Here is a 16,686-nt window from a genome sequence, read left to right on the forward strand (position 1 = left end):
AAAGGGGACTTATTAATACATAGTTTAGGGTTCAGCCATATGCTCGAGGCAACGTTTAAATAAATATCTAAATTAAACACTCTGGACACTTTTGTCCATATGGAGTGCAAATGCAAAATAACGGGGTGCTACTTAACCTCTCCAGCTAGTTTAATCGAAAGGCTCTGCAGTGGCGAGATAGGGGCAAGAACTTCCTTTTCAATACAAAACCAGGGAGGAGCTCTCTCAGGTGGAAGCGACCAATGAACCAAATGTCTAAGACTGAATGCATAATAATAAAATAAAATCTTGGGTAGGCCTAACCCACCTTTGTCAATCGGCCTATGTAACTTACTGAAATTTAACCTGGGACGTTTACCATTCCAAATGAAGGACTTCGCTATGCTATCAAATTGCTTGAAATAAGAGAGGGGGACATCTACAGGGAGAGATTGTAGCAGGTAGTTAAATTTTGGAATGCAATTCATTTTAATAACATTAACCTTCCCAATCATCGATAAGTGTAATGAAGCCCACCTGCCCTCATCATTCGAAAACCTTTTTATTAAGGGATCAAAATTAACTCTGACTAAATCAGACAAATATGCTGGGAATAAAATTCCCAAATACTTAATTCCCTGTTTGGGCCACTGGAAGGCACCCGGCTGGAAGGCCGTTACTGGACAGTACGCTGTCAGAGCCAAAGCTTCGGATTTAGACCAATTGACTTTGTATCCTGAGAATTTGGAAAATGAGTTAATAATTCTGTGGAGGTAAGGCATGGATCTAGTGGGGTCGGAGACGTATAATAAAATATCATCTGCATAAAGCAGAAGCTTATGCGCTACACCTCCCGCCAACACCCCTGGAAAATCATCCTCCTTTCTTATCGCGGCTCTTAATGGTTCCAGGGCAAGACAGAACAATAATGGGGAAAGAGGGCAACCCTGCCGGGTGCCCCTATCCAGAGTAAAATAATCTGAAATTAACCCATTTGTTTGTACCGCTGCTACAGGGTGTTTATAAAGTAACTTAATCCAACCAATAAATGTATTCCCGAACCCATACCTTTCCAAAATCTTAAAAAGATAATCCCATTCTACCATATCAAACGCCTTTTCGGCATCAAGAGAGATGGCAGCAACCGGAGATTGATCATTCGCTATTGACCACATGATATTGATGAAACGCCTAATATTATCAGAAGAACTACGGCCTTGAATAAACCCCACCTGATCTATATGTATAAGTGATGTCATAACTTTACTTAATCGATTAGCCAGAATTTTGGACAAAATTTTTACATCTAACTGGATCAGGGAAATTGGGCGGTAACTTTTACACTCGCTTGGATCTTTGTCCTTTTTTAGAATCAGACTGATCCGGGCTTGTGTCATGGTTGGCAGAAGCTTTCCATTCTTTAATGAATCAGTATAAACTTCTAACAAAAGTGGAGCCAGTTCTGTAGCATAAGATTTGAAAAACTCAGCGGCAAAGCCGTCAGGCCCCGGAGCCTTGCCTGTAGGCAAGGCTTTAATTACCTCAACAAGCTCCTCCAAGGTTATCTCAGAATCAAGATAATTTTTTTGCTCAGTCGTCAGTTTAGGGAGATCTAATGGTTCCACAAAGTTCCTAATATCTTCATCTGTGGATGAAGACGTGGACCTATAGAGATCAAGATAGAATTCTTTAAAAGCATTATTAATATCAATAGCCGAGGTAAATATTTCACCACAAGCAGATTTCACTGAGGGAATGATAGAAAAAGACTCTCTCTGCTTTATATATCTAGCCAAAAGTTTTCCTGCTTTATCACCTGACTCAAAGTATGACTGTCTTGCCCTGAACAACCAAAACTCCACTTTCCGTGACAAAATAGTATTATTTCTGTATTTCAGTAGGGTCAATTCTCTGAGGCCATCAGATAACATACGGCGCTTCAGCTCTGCCTCAGCACTTTTAATATTTCCTTCCAACTCCACAAGTTCTTGTGCTTTGGATTTTTTAATGAAAGAGGCATACTGTATGATCCCACCCCTAAGAACCGCCTTAAGTGCCTCCCAAGCCACGCCCACAGAGGATACTGAGGACCAGTTGGTCTCCATATAAACACTGATTTCAGTCTTTAACATTTGTTGGAAATCAGGATTTTGCAAAAGGGACACATTAAGGTGCCAACTATAAGATTTATTTTTCTCTATATGTGGCATCACCTCTAAACTCACCAGGGCATGATCTGAGACTAAGATATTTCCAATTGAGCAATCAAAAACAGATGAAATGAGGGATTTGGATATAAAAAAAAATCTATTCTAGAATAAATCTTATGGACTGATGAAAAAAATGTATAGTCCCTACCAGATGGTTTCAAAAGTCTCCAAATATCTGTAAGACCAAGATTTTTACACATCCTGTGAAGCGTCAATGTTGCTCTAGGGGGCTTGCACACTTTTGCTTCACTATGATCAACGACTGAATCCATCAAAAGATTAAAGTCTCCTCCCAATATTATATCATGAGGGGTGCCAGCGGCTTGCAACATCCCTTCAAGATCTATAAAAAAGTCCTGATCATCAGCGTTAGGTGCGTAAAGATTAGCCAAAATCAACCTTTGCCCCTGAATTTCAACTAACACAATAATTACTCTTCCTAATTTATCTTTAATCTGTTTGAGACATTTGAATTGTAGATGTTTATTTACCAATATAATGACTCCCTTGCTCTTACTTGAGCCAGTACTAAAGAAAACATGTCCACCCCATATCTTCTCAAATTTTTCAGCTTCCTGCGGGATAGATGTGTTTCTTGAAGAAACACTATATCATATTTCTTACTTTTAAGAAAAGTAATAACCTTCCTTCTTTTTATGGGGTGCCCCAACCCATTTACATTCCATGTGGAGAGAGATAGTACACTCATATTAACATTTGACATATTGATATTGAAGAAAAAATAAATCATGTGTCAAAAACAAAATTATATAGATCACATTCCCCATTAGTGAAACAATCAACCCCCGAACATCCCCCCGAACAAAACAAACAGAAAAAATAAAAATGTGCACATTAACCCCACGCATGACAGCGCCAACCGGCGACAGTCCCTCTAAACTCAAAAGGTCCATGAACGCCCATGAGCCCCCATGACAACTTTGCCATCGGATTGCTCAATTCTGCCTCACAAATTTGTGAGGCAAAATTACATAACAGAAAATACTTTGTAAAATAAACCCAGTCAATAGGAAGAATGAACACAAAGAATGTGTAGATTCATTTACAGAACTGTCTCAAAGGTGTGATCTTCCACAAAACAAATTTCAGCTGATATAAAACCATTCAGATTCCTAAGACAGACGAATTTTCAGTGAGCTGGCTGTTATGAGATCAGCGGATGACGTAATCATTCCAGAGTCTCGTAAAAAAAACTCAACAAAACAAACTACAGCCAGCCGTATGAATAAGCACAAAGAATAAACAGATTAATCCACAGCTGTTCCAAAGCAGTGTTATTCACTAGAACAAGCTCCTGCCATTAGGCGGAACCAATACAAAAAGAAACAAAACCGGCATCCCGGTTCCCCAGATGGTCGAGTCAGTTCACTTGGACGCTGCATAAAAGTATATACCATGACTTACATAATCCATCGACTTCATAAAAAACATCCTTTGTGTGAGCAGCATGTAGATATTTTGCGGTCATCCGTAGTGTCCACTCTCAATCTGTCCGGGAACGTCAATGCAAAAGTAATCTTTCATCAATGCAAAGGTTTCTTTAAGGAAAAGTGTTATTCACAAAACAAGCTCCAGCCGCTCGGCGGAGCCAACGCAAAAAATCCAAAATGTCGCCCAGCTTCCTCAAGAGTTAGTATAGCGAGTCAGGCCCACTCACATGAGAAACATCCAATGGTTTACTCAGTCATTGATTCTATAAAAGACATTGCCAGATTTGGACATGTAAATGCTTTGCGACCGACCTTCGTTTCTATTCTCAGTTTGGCTGGAAACATCAGAGCAAACGAGATCTTTTTCTGATTTAAGAGTTTCTTACATTCCTTGAACCGATAGCGTTTCTCTCTTGTCCAACTCACAAAGTCCGGGAACAAGAAAATATTATGGTTCTTCCAAGAAAGCTTCCCTTTGCTCCTCGCCTGGTGCAACACAAGATCTTTATCGGATGATCTCAGAAATCTGGCCAGAATCGATCTGGGCCTGTCTCCCTCAGCAGATCTCCGAGCCGGCACTCTGTGAGCTCGCTCGATTTCCAGCTTGTGGCCTGTTATTTCGAGCAGACTTGGGAAAAACTCGTCTAGGAATTTCACCATATCTCTGCCCTCCTCATGCTCAGGAATTCCAACAATTCGAACGTTATTCCTGCGGCTTCTATTTTCAAGATCTTCAAGCTTTTCAAGGAGATGTTCCAGATCAACTTTGGTCACGGGCGGATTAGCGGTTAATTCCCTCTCCGAAGATTCCAGAAAATCGATTCATTTTTCAACATCAGTCACTCTTGTACCTAACTCGGAGAATTTTATTTCCATCGCTGTGATCGATCGCCGTATTACAGCGAGATCCTCCAAGTCAGCAAGAATCTTCGTCAACATCACCGACATGTTGGACAACTGACGCTGGATTCCTTCTCCCGCCGCGCCATCCAGATCGAGTCCCCAGTCTGTAGGCCTGTCGGGGCTTTCATCCTGAACACGCAAGTGTCTTTTAATGTCTCTAGAGCCCGAGGATTTTGACTTCTTTGCCATATTTTGCAACAAAGGGCAAATGTGTAACTGGGTGTAACAAATTTCACCAGATTATAATATGAAAATAATCGAAAATTCAGCAAAGTGCACAAAGCTTGTCGCTCACACGTCTGCTCCTTGCATGGCGTCACGTGACCCCCCACTTTATTTGAATTTTGAATTAAATCTACAAAAATTTAATGACGTGAATGAACTGCGCTACATCAACTAGAAACTCCATCAGTAGCAGAAGCTGCCAGTAGCAAGAAAACACTTAAGTTAAGAAAACCCTTGGTGACATCAGCTTAACAATTATAACTAAGGGTTTTGTTAACTTGTGGTCTTTCTTGGAACCCAGAATTTCAATACGCTTATGACAGACATCACTGCCTTCAGCTTACAGCGATTGGCTGCCCAGTGTATTTCGCTTCTCATTTGCATAAAATTTGTGACTTTCTCTATTTCTTGACACTCTCACACTTTGCTCTGATCTCCTGTCAATGCTACAATCCTCCGCCCAAACTTGTGATTTGGCTCCTATAGAGAATGAATTGTGAACACCTTCTAAGCTCCACTCTTAATGCACTGGTGGACGGTTTGTCTGTGGAGTAGTCCGTGCAGCACCATAGAGATGCTGCCAGTTTGACAACAGAGATAAACCAAAATCTGACGGCGGTATTCTAATCCAAATCTCTGACTCATTGCTCATAGCCTGCTCATGTTCTGTAGGATTTACATAAGATTTATGTCTTAGAATCCTAAGGGGAAACTCTATGAACAAACCATGATCTGATTTCTTCTGTTTATTAGTGGCAACATAGGGGTGCAAAATAGGATTGAATACAGTATATTACCCAAATGAGACCCTCAGGGTAGAATGTATAGACACATCACTGGAGTCATTACTGAACATAATGAAGTGTGTAATTGAAAGCTAACTGAATTGAAGGTGAGAGTTAGATTGAAATGAATGTGGAATTTCATGTAAATAATACTAAGGGAAACTGTAGCGTGATTGTATCTTCCTATATGAGTAGACCTCTCACACCTAGCAAGAAGGTGATGAAGGTAAATTTTTCAGCAGCACACTAAGCAAACTACTGAATCAGCAAATCTTGTCAGAGGTTAATTTGATTACTATTAATGAAGTTCTATTAGTTTAAAAACAGCACCCCTCCATCATACTTCATTGCATCTGGACTGATTTTCCAATAATCACTCTCCCACAAACAGCTCAGTCTAATTGAAATGGTAAAATGCATTATGCTCTTTTCTGTTGGCATGTATTTTAGCAGTTCTAAGATTTCATGACAATGATAAGACAAAATGGGTGACAGTATTTCTCCCTAAACCGTGTTACTGAAATATGGAGCCACACATTCTGTTATTTCTCTTTACTGAGACTGTACAGAACAATACCCTAAAACTCAAATCAATATGGTTGGCTGAGGTATGTGTATGTCCTCTCCTCTGCCTGCCCGGCATTCACAATAGAAACAACATGTTTCATTGTCTTCAGTTATCTATATTTCACACACTAAAAATTCCATTCCTAAAACTCCCTGTGTAAAAGAGTTTTGGCTTCTTTCATCTGGCTGCAAAGGGGCACACTTAGTTTTGGTTTTGTTGGATTCACAAAAGAGATAATTAACACTGCATTTGTTTTTAAAGACTTTGCTTTTGTACAAAAAAACATTGGAAACATTCACACAATTAGTGTTTGGGATTGCCAACTAAGGCTGGGTTTCAACAACCACCTCACATTACAAAATATACTGAGATACGTATTACACGATTCAATATATATTGTAATTCATCATGATATCATAATTGAATACCAATTGAAATTGCGGCAAATGCGAGAGAGTCATGCTGGTTCAGTTTCATTCTCTCTCATGCCCCATCTGAGCACACTAAGAAACACTGATCTCAGAGTTTGTGCTTGTTTAGACAACCTGAACCTTCTTCACTATTAAAATGTTGGAAATAAAATGATTACACAAATAGATTAATAAAAATGTTGATACATGGATCTAAAGTATCAATATAGTATTGTGAGAAAAAGCATCACAATATAGTGATATATGATTGTTTCTGTACTGTTTTAATGGGAGTGACTCTCAAATTGTCCTGTTCATACATCAGCTTACAGAAGTGGTTTGAATACAGCTCGAAGTCAACTCCCTTTTCTATTCTTGCAATATCCGTGAATAATATCAAATATAGGAACTTCCATAAAGCCATAAAAAGTTTTATTACAAATGACAGTTATTTAATTCCAATTAATTTCAATTAAGGCCAGAATTCATCCATCAAGTGTTGCATTTGGGTCGTGCTCAGAGCACAAAACCGATGAAAGCAGCTCTGATGGAAGACAGCGACTAGATCTAAAACCACTGGATGACACCCAGCTCATATCTTCATCTCTGTGAGTTATGCAACACATACAGAACAAGCTGTGAATGCTGTTCCAGACTCTTGTGTCCTTTAAAACATTCAAACGAGCTCCCTGAATTTCCACCCTGTCAAACAAGGGAGACATTGACATGATTCAAGACACATATTACAGCTCAATGCAATTAACTGACCAATTCCCTGATGCCCCTGCATCTGAGCCCCTCTGTGAGTGATATTATGGGTGCGCTGGCAGCTCTCGCAACGATAAAGTAAAATCAATTCACACAGGAGTCATGACCATATCTTCAGTTTATGTCAGCATGTCATCATGCTTTGGTTATGTATTTCTGTCTTCATTTAAGAGAAGCTACAGAAGAGTCCATTTACATATAATCATTTTGAAAGTGATGTGATTGCTGCCTTTGGAGTGAATGCTCAGATTGGAATTGCTGACATGATACAGTACGTGTTAACTAGGAATTGCAGTTAGTGATTGATTCCCTATACAGAATAAAGTTCTACTACATGTTTCCCACCATCTTGTGACTTATGTCTTTAAACACAGAACTTGGTTTGTTTTTTCTCTCAACTAAAATGCACAAGATAATGTAGTGAAATCATGGACTTTTAAAGTAGTGATATGCTTTCATATCACTGTTTACATGCACAGATTTTTGTAAATCCAAAATTGAATTTAATCTTATTTCAAATTACGAATATACTGTTTATATACACCTTAAACACTGTAATCTGATCAAAATATCTGTTTACAGGTGCAAATGTATTTTCAACCAAATTTTTGCACAGGTGAACCACAGCATTTAGCATCAATGTTACCATGGCAGTAAGAGGCTTGTGAGACCTCTCAGTGTTCCTACTTGTCAGACAAAGTAACTGAGTACATTAATTAAAAAAATATATATAATAAACAATTCAGCATGGCATCCCACTCCATAATTGGTATGTTTGCCTTGTTTCTGCATATCTAAAAATATGCCAAGGATACTTTCCTCTTATGTGTTTAAATTTACTTAACAAAAATCAGTAATTAGATGCAGCATCCTGAAATTCTATCTTGCTTAAACATATTAGCCTCTGCCCATTCCTCCTCTTATAACTAGACATTACTGGATGAGAGTACTTATTAAAGATTGGTGGGTAAGCATGCACTGCAGTCTAAATGTGAAATTACCAGTAGTCAGATTCAAAGATTTACAATTTTAATCTGAATAACAATTTACATTACAGGTGCATCTCAATAAATTAGAATGTCGTGGAAAAGTTCATTTATTTCAGTAATTCAACTCAAATTGTGAAACTCGTGTATTAAATAAATTCAATGCACACAGACTGAAGTAGTTTAAGTCTTTGGTTCTTTTAATTGTGATGATTTTGGCTCACATTTAACAAAAACCCACCAATTCACTATCTCAAAAAATTAGAATATGGTGACATGCCAATAAGCTAATCAACTCAAAACACCTGCAAAGGTTTCCTGAGCCTTCAAAATGGTCTCTCAGTTTGGTTCACTAGGCTACACAATCAAGGGGAAGACTGCTGATCTGACAGTTGTCCAGAAGACAATCATTGACACCCTTCACAAGGAGGGTAAGCCACAAACATTCATTGCCAAAGAAGCTGGCTGTTCACAGAGTGCTGTATCCAAGCATGTTAACAGAAAGTTGAGTGGAAGGAAAAAGTGTGGAAGAAAAAGATGCACAACCAACCGAGAGAACCGCAGCCTTATGATTGTCAAGTAAAATCGATTCAAGAATTTGGGTGAACTTCACAAGGAATGGACTGAGGCTGGGGTCAAGGCATCAAGAGCCACCACACACAGACATGTCAAGGAATTTGGCTACAGTTGTCGTATTCCTCTTGTTAAGCCACTCCTGAACCACAGACAACGTCAGAGGCGTCTTACCTGGGCTAAGGAGAAGAAGAACTGGACTGTTGCCCAGTGTTCCAAAGTCCTCTTTTCAGATGAGAGCAAGTTTTGTATTTCATTTGGAAACCAAGGTCCTAGAGTCTGGAGGAAGGGTGGAGAAGCTCATAGCCCAAGTTGCTTGAAGTCCAGTGTTAAGTTTCCACAGTCTGTGATGATTTGGGGTGCAATGTCATCTGCTGGTGTTGGTCCATTGTGTTTTTTGAAAACCAAAGTCACTGCACCCATTTACCAAGACATTCTGGAGCACTTCATGCTTCCTTCTGCTGACCAGCTTTTTAAAGATGCTGATTTCATTTTCCAGCAGGATTTGGCACCTGCCCACACTGCCAAAAGCACCAAAAGTTGGTTAAATGACCATGGTGTTGGTGTGCTTGACTGGCCAGCAAACTCACCAGACCTGAACCCCATAGAGAATCTATGGGGTATTGTCAAGAGGAAAATGAGAAAAAAGAGATCAAAAAATGCAGATGAGCTGAAGGCCACTGTCAAAGAAACCTGGGCTTCCATACCACCTCAGCAATGCCACGAACTGATCGCCTCCAAACCATGTCGAATTGAGGCAGTAATGGGTGCAAAGTGAGCTCCTACTGAGTATTCAGTACATATACAGCAAATGGACCATACACTACATTGCCAGATGACATTCGCTCACCCAACCAAATCATCGAATTCAGACTGTGCGAATCACTTCCATAGCCACAGGTACATAAAATCAAGCAACTTGGGCTATGCAGACTTCTTCCACACACATTCCTGCCAGACTCTAGGCCACTCTTAGGTGTTCCAAATGAAATACAAAGCGTGCTCTCATCTGAAAAGAGGACTTTGGAACACTGGGCAACAAGTCCAGTTCTGACATTCTCCTTAGCCCAGGTAAGTACGCCACTGACAGTTGTCTGTGGTATCATAGCAGAGTGGCTTAAGCAATTGAGGAATGACGACAACTGTAAGGCCAAATTCCTTGACAGTGTCTGTGTGTCAGTGGCTGCTTGATGCGCATTGATCCGCAGCCGTCAGTCCAACTTCCTGCTGAGTCAATCGTTCACCCAAATTCTTGAATCGATTTTACTTGACAATCATAAGGCTGCGGTTCTCTCGGTTGGTTGTGCATCTTTTTCTTCCACACTTTTTCCTTCCACTCAACTTTCTGTTAACATGCTTGGATACAGCACTCTGTGAACAGCCAGCTTCTTTGGCAATGAATGTTTGTGGCTTACCCTCCTTGTGAAGGGTGTCAATGATTGTCTTCTGGACAACTGTCAGATCAGCAGTCTTCCCCATGATTGTGTAGCCTAGTGAACCAAACTGAGAGACCATTTTGAAGGCTCAGGAAACCTTTGCAGGTGTTTTGAGTTGATTAGCTTATTGGCATGTCACCATATTCTAATTTTTTGAGATAGTGAATTGGTGGGTTTTTGTTAAATGTGAGCCAAAATCATCACAGTTAAAAGAACCAAAGACTTAAACTACTTCAGTCTGTGTGCATTGAATTTATTTAATACACGAGTTTCACAATTTGAGTTGAATTACTGAAATAAATGAACTTTTCCACGAGATTCTAATTTATTGAGATGCACCCGTATATAAGATCTGCACCACCCTTTTTTAATTGGATAGAAATTTTATTTGGATTCAGCTCCTAATTGCAAAGTTTACATGAAGACTTTTCATTGCAACTGAGTTATCAGTTGGATTATTAAAAACAGATTATTAGGCTGCATGTTCATAGAATGAATAGGTAGGATTCTTTACCAAGATAGAAAAATCTGGATTTTCTATGGTACTATGATTATCGCTGATAACAGTCTCTCAACGTAAAGGTCACAGACTTTATCTCACACTGACCACACAATTGACCCTGTAGTATCTGCTGAAGGCAGTCTTGTCTCATTAGGAGGCATGCCCCATTAAGAGGACCATGGTCTGTTAAATTTCTGTGTTTAAGCATTCCCTTCCTGAATGATCAGTGTGTGTGTGTGTGTGTGTGTGTATTGATACAAGACGTAAGTGCTCATGCATGCTTTACCTTTACCAGTGGTTATCTCCGCATATCAGGTTCAACAGGTATTAATCTCTCCTGATTTTGTGTACTTAATCTCCCCATCACAATCAAATCTTGAGAAACACAAGTCACAAAGACTGCCAAAGGGCTTTTAAGGAAAACAAACCCCAGCAATATTCTTAAAAGGGAAAATAAACAGAATCAACAGATAAGCCAATCTCTGAAATCAGCAGCACTCTGTCCTGGATAAAGTGAATGTGGATAAGAGAGCATGAACCTGAAAAAACATAGTGGGGGAACTTTGCAAAAGCTCTAGGTCATTTAACTGGACCTTAATTCTGGGCATATGGATAATTCATGTAGCAACCACTGATCATCATGACCCTCATAAATCAAACAATGTGGCTCCTTGAACCACCACTGAGCCCAGTTACAGCCTGCTAATCTCAATGCCATCCTTCATTTCTGTAACCTTTCCTTATCCACAGTCTACACCCCAAGACAGAACTGAGTAAAAGGGGACAGGCCCCTCATCCTGATCGTATTTAACCTGTTTATGCAAGGAACGACGCAAACTTTATCTCTCCTGTCATGGTTCATGGTGTCATCTTACACAGGCTTTTAAAAGCTTTCTAATTCAGGACAATATGGTTTCAGAACATTGGAAACTTCAAATAGGGTTAATTCTGGTCAATTGGACCACAATTTAACATTAAAATGACTAAAAATGTGGCCCAATTTGCCTGAATGCACACTATACCACATGGCCAAAAGTATGTGGACACACCATTACTTTTTTTTTCTTTTTTTCTTTCTTTTCTAAATGTATTTGACTGAAGTTGAAAACAAGATTGCATGCCCTGAAGTTGGAAAAAATAAGGAGTTAAGATCAACACTAATGAGGGATACTGTATATATATCAGCACTCACATACTGCTTGTTAATGTACCTTGTTCATTTGCTATGGCACACCCTTTGTTATGTCAAACACACCAAGTGTTACTCTCTTAATTAGATTTATTTTAAGTGAGTAAAGCCCTTTATCCTGAACTCTGGGCTGAGCCACAGTTCTATTTCACAATTCCTATTTGAGCCTGAAAAGAAAAAAAAAAAAACAAGAAGTAGACAACTGGCTTAATTAAAGGTGCTGTGAGCAGGGATCCAGACTAAAAAAATTACTTAGTAGCCATTGGCTCCTAAACTGAGACATTAAGGAGCCAAATGGCTGTTTTTAGTCACCAAATCACAGAATTGTTTGATTTAGATTGCTGTTCAGAAACAAGATAGAAAAGGAAGACAGCTGATAACCCACTAATCGAAGGTTTAATAAATGTATATATAGTTGAGAAGATAAGTTTGCATTCCCTTTTGTTTCATGAATGTTCACACCCCTTTCATAATTTATACAAATATAAGAGATAAAAGGTTTGGGGACAGGCTAGCTTAGCAAGTAAAGACGCTGACTACCACCCCTGGAGTCGCAAGTTCAAATCCAGGGCGTGATAAGTGACTCCAGTCAGGCTTCCTAGGCAACCAATTGGCCCGGTTGCTAGGATGGGTAGAGTCATGTTGGGTTAACCTCCTCATAGTTGCTATAATATGGTTCTCGCTCTTGGTGGGGCATATGGTGAGTTGTGCGTGGATGCTGCGGAGAATAGTGTGAAGCCTCCACACGCACTAGATCTCTGCGGTAACGCACTCAACAAGCCACATGACTCTCCCATCTACATTAAAACAGACTCCACCTTTGGTTTCCTTTCACCATAACCTCCATTCTCTTTCACTCTCACACTTTTCCACTGCTGTCTCTGCCTGTCTTCCCACACAAAATGTATTTTCCACCCTGGATGTAAACACTTCCACAGACACACTAAACTCAACTTTAACAACCTGCCTAGACAGCATCTGTCCTCTCTCCTCTAGGCCAGCACGTACTACACCACCCAGCCCCTGGCTCTCTGACATCCTTCGTGAACATCGGACTGACCTCAGGGCAGCTGAGAGGAGATGGCAGAAATCTAAAGATCCAGCAGATCTGGGTAAGTATCAGTTTCTGCTTGCAACTTTTTCAGAGAACATTAAATCTGCAAAAACTTCCTATTATCAGAACAAGATCAACAGCACCACAGACACTTGCCGCTAGTTTAGAAAATTCAACACACTTCTCTGTCCTCCCCCTCCACCACCTGACACATCACTGACAGCAGATGTCTTCGCCACATTTTTTAGTAATAAGGTTACAACCATCAGCAATACATTCTCAGTACCACACCCTGTCAAACACCCATCTCTCTTCTGTCTCTATGTTCTCTCCTCTGACTGACACTGAGGTCTCTAAACACCTCCTCTCCAACCACCCCACCACCTGTTACCTTGACCCCATTCCTTCTCACCTTCTCCAGGCCATCTCTCCATTCATCCACCTGCACTCACACACATAATTAACACATCTCTGCTTACAGGCACTTTTCCCACTACATTTAAGCAGGCTCAAGTAACCCCGCTGCTGAAAAAACCTGCACTTAACCCCACACAAGTAGAACACTACAGACCAGTTTCTCTAATCCCATTCATGGCAAAAACACTTGAAAGGGCAGTTTTCAATCAAATCTCTGCCCATGTCTCACAGAAAAAACTGCTGGATGACAATCAGTCAGGCTTCAAAAGTGGACACTCCACAGAGACTGCCCTGCTGTCTGTCACTGAGTCGCTGAGACGGACGAAAGCTGAATCCAGATCATCTGTCCTGATTCTGCTGGACCTTTCTTCAGCCTTTGACACAGTCAACCATCAAATCTTACTCTCCATCCTCTCAATGCTGGGCATCACAGGAACTGTGCTTGACTGGTTTAATTCCTATCTCTCTGGTAGGTCCTTCAAGGTAGCCTGGAGAGGTGAGGTGTCCAAGCCACATCAGCTACTTACTGGGGTACCTCAGGGTTCAGTGCTTGGGCCACTTCTCTTCTCTATATACACAACATCACTGGGACCCATCATTCAGGCACATGGTTTCTCTTACCACTGCTATGCCGATGACACACAACTCTACTTGTCTTTCCAGCCCAATGACACCACAGTGACTGCTCGAATCTCTGCCTGTTTTAGCAGACATCTCAGCCTGGATGAAGGAACACCACCTGCAACTTAACCCAGCCAAGACTGAACTCCTTGTCTTTCCAGCCAACCCTGCTGTTGAAAACAACATCACCGTGCAGCTGGGTTCAACCACAGTAACACCCTCAAAGACTGCAAGATCATGTAGATTTACACTCTACAATATCAGGAAGATAAGATCCTTTCTCTCTGAACATGCCACACAACTTCTTGTTCGGTCACTTGTCATAACTAGACTGGACTACTGTAACGCTCTCATTGCAGGCCTCCTTGCATGTGCAATTAGACCCCTGCAAATGATCCAGAATGCAGCAGCACGTCTGGCCTTTAATGAACCAAAGAAAGTGCATGTTACACCACTCCTTGTCTCTCTTCACTGGCTGGCGGTTGATGCATGTATCAAATTCAAGTCTCTGATGCTGGCATACAGAAGAGTCACTGGATCTGCTCCAGCATACCTAAAATAATTTCTGCAGAGCTACGCGCCCACTAGAAGCCTGCAGTTGTCTAAGGAACGTCACCTTGTTGTACCAACACAAAGAGGCACCAAAACACTTTCCTGGACTTTCGGCTTCATCATACCACATTGGTGGAATGACCTTCCCAACTCCATACATGAAGCTGACTCACTTTCTGTCTTCAAAAAATGGCTAAAAACACATCTTTTCCATGAGTACTTAACCAGTCACTAAAAAAAAATTCTTGTTGCACTTTAATCTGTTTTAAATACTACTATTCTGATGCTAGTGAAACTTTGTAATATGGCACTTTTTCGTACCACTGTCTCCTTAAGATGATTCGCTTATGTGTTCCTCCGTTGTAAGTCACTTTGGATAAAAGCATCTGCCAAATGAATAAATGATAAGATGCGTGGATTGACAGTCTCAGACACAGAGGCAACTGAGATTCATCCTCCACCACCCAGATTGAGGCGAGTCAGTACGCCACCACGAGGACCTAGAGCGCATTGGGAATTGGGCATGTCAAATTGGGGAGAAAAGGGGAGAAAAAAAAAGAGATACTTTTTTCTTTATTTAGTACTGTTCTTCAGAATCTACATTACAGCTATTTACATATTATTGTATGCATATAGTAATGTGTTGTCTTCTTGAGCATCAATGAATGTTTGCACCTTGTGCAATCCCTCAATTGTCCTAAGTGTCAAAAGCTTGATTTTTATATATATATATATATATATATATATATATATATATATATATATATATATATATATATATATATATACACAGTTCTGGAAAAAATTAAGAGACCACTGCAAAATTATCAGTATCTCTGGATTTACTATTTATAGGTATGTGTTTGAGTAAAATGAAAATTTTTGTTTTATTCTATAAAGTACTAACAACATTTCTCCCAAATTTCAAATAAAAATATTGTAATTTAGAGCATTTATTTGCAGAAAATGACATCTGGTCAAAATAACAAAAAAGTGCAGTGTTTTCAGATCATGCAAAGAAAACTAGTTCATATTCAACACAATTCTAATGTTTTAACTTAGGAAGAGTTCAGAAATCAATATTTGGTGGAATAACGCTGATTTTCAGTCACAGCTTTCATGTGTAATGGCATGCTCTCTACCAGTTTTTCACATTGCTGTTGGGTGACTTTATGCCACTCCTATCGCAAAAATTCAAGCAGCTCGGCTTTGTTTGATGGCTTGTGGCCATCCATCTTACTCTTGATCACATTCAAGAGGTTTTCAATGAGGTTCAGGTCTGGAAATTGGGCTGGCCATAACAGGGTCTTGATCCGGTGGTCCTCCATCTACACCATGTGCATGTCTTTGGAAAGAGGGGGCATGTCTAATTCAATGGCCAAGTCTCGTGGACGTTCTAGAACAGCTAACATCACTTGCAGCACCTTTAAGCAAAATAAAATTAGCAAGATGCCAATAAAGTCATATAACAGCCATATGTTAACAATGTTGTTTTTTTGGTAACTCTGTGACAATGAATAACACATAACATATTGACTAGTCTTCATACTGTCATAAGCTTCACACCCACTCAAAGTTTGAGACCACCACCCCACTGCCCCAGTCAGAGGGCAACAGCAGGGGCCACTTGTCTCCTTACCAACCACCAGCTGGATCGAAACAAGCCTGCCACAACAAGTCAATTACATTCCCTGACTTCTCATATAATTATATGATCATATGCATCTGGTACATGTCATATGGCAAATTAGAACAAATTAGTATTGTGTCGGTGAAGGAGGCGGTGCTATGTTTGTATGAAACACCTATGTACTTGCAGGTCCAGCCGAAACAGAAAAAGAGGAGGAATATTGAAGCTCTTAGGAGGTAGTTGTAGTGCCTTGCAGCAGTGCATACAAAAAAGGTGATCGTTTATTGCTTTATAAAGTTCCAGCAGACCCTCAGGGCTTGTGTCAGCACAAACACAGTGGGGCAAGGTGCAGAGATGGGAGGAGAGAGGGAGAAAAGGAAAGATGCAGGCTCTGTTTTATAATCTATATAGGCAGCTGCATTCTAAG

This window comes from Myxocyprinus asiaticus, chromosome 26 (genome assembly GCF_019703515.2).
Source record: "Myxocyprinus asiaticus isolate MX2 ecotype Aquarium Trade chromosome 26, UBuf_Myxa_2, whole genome shotgun sequence".
Lineage (NCBI taxonomy): Eukaryota > Metazoa > Chordata > Actinopteri > Cypriniformes > Catostomidae > Myxocyprinus > Myxocyprinus asiaticus.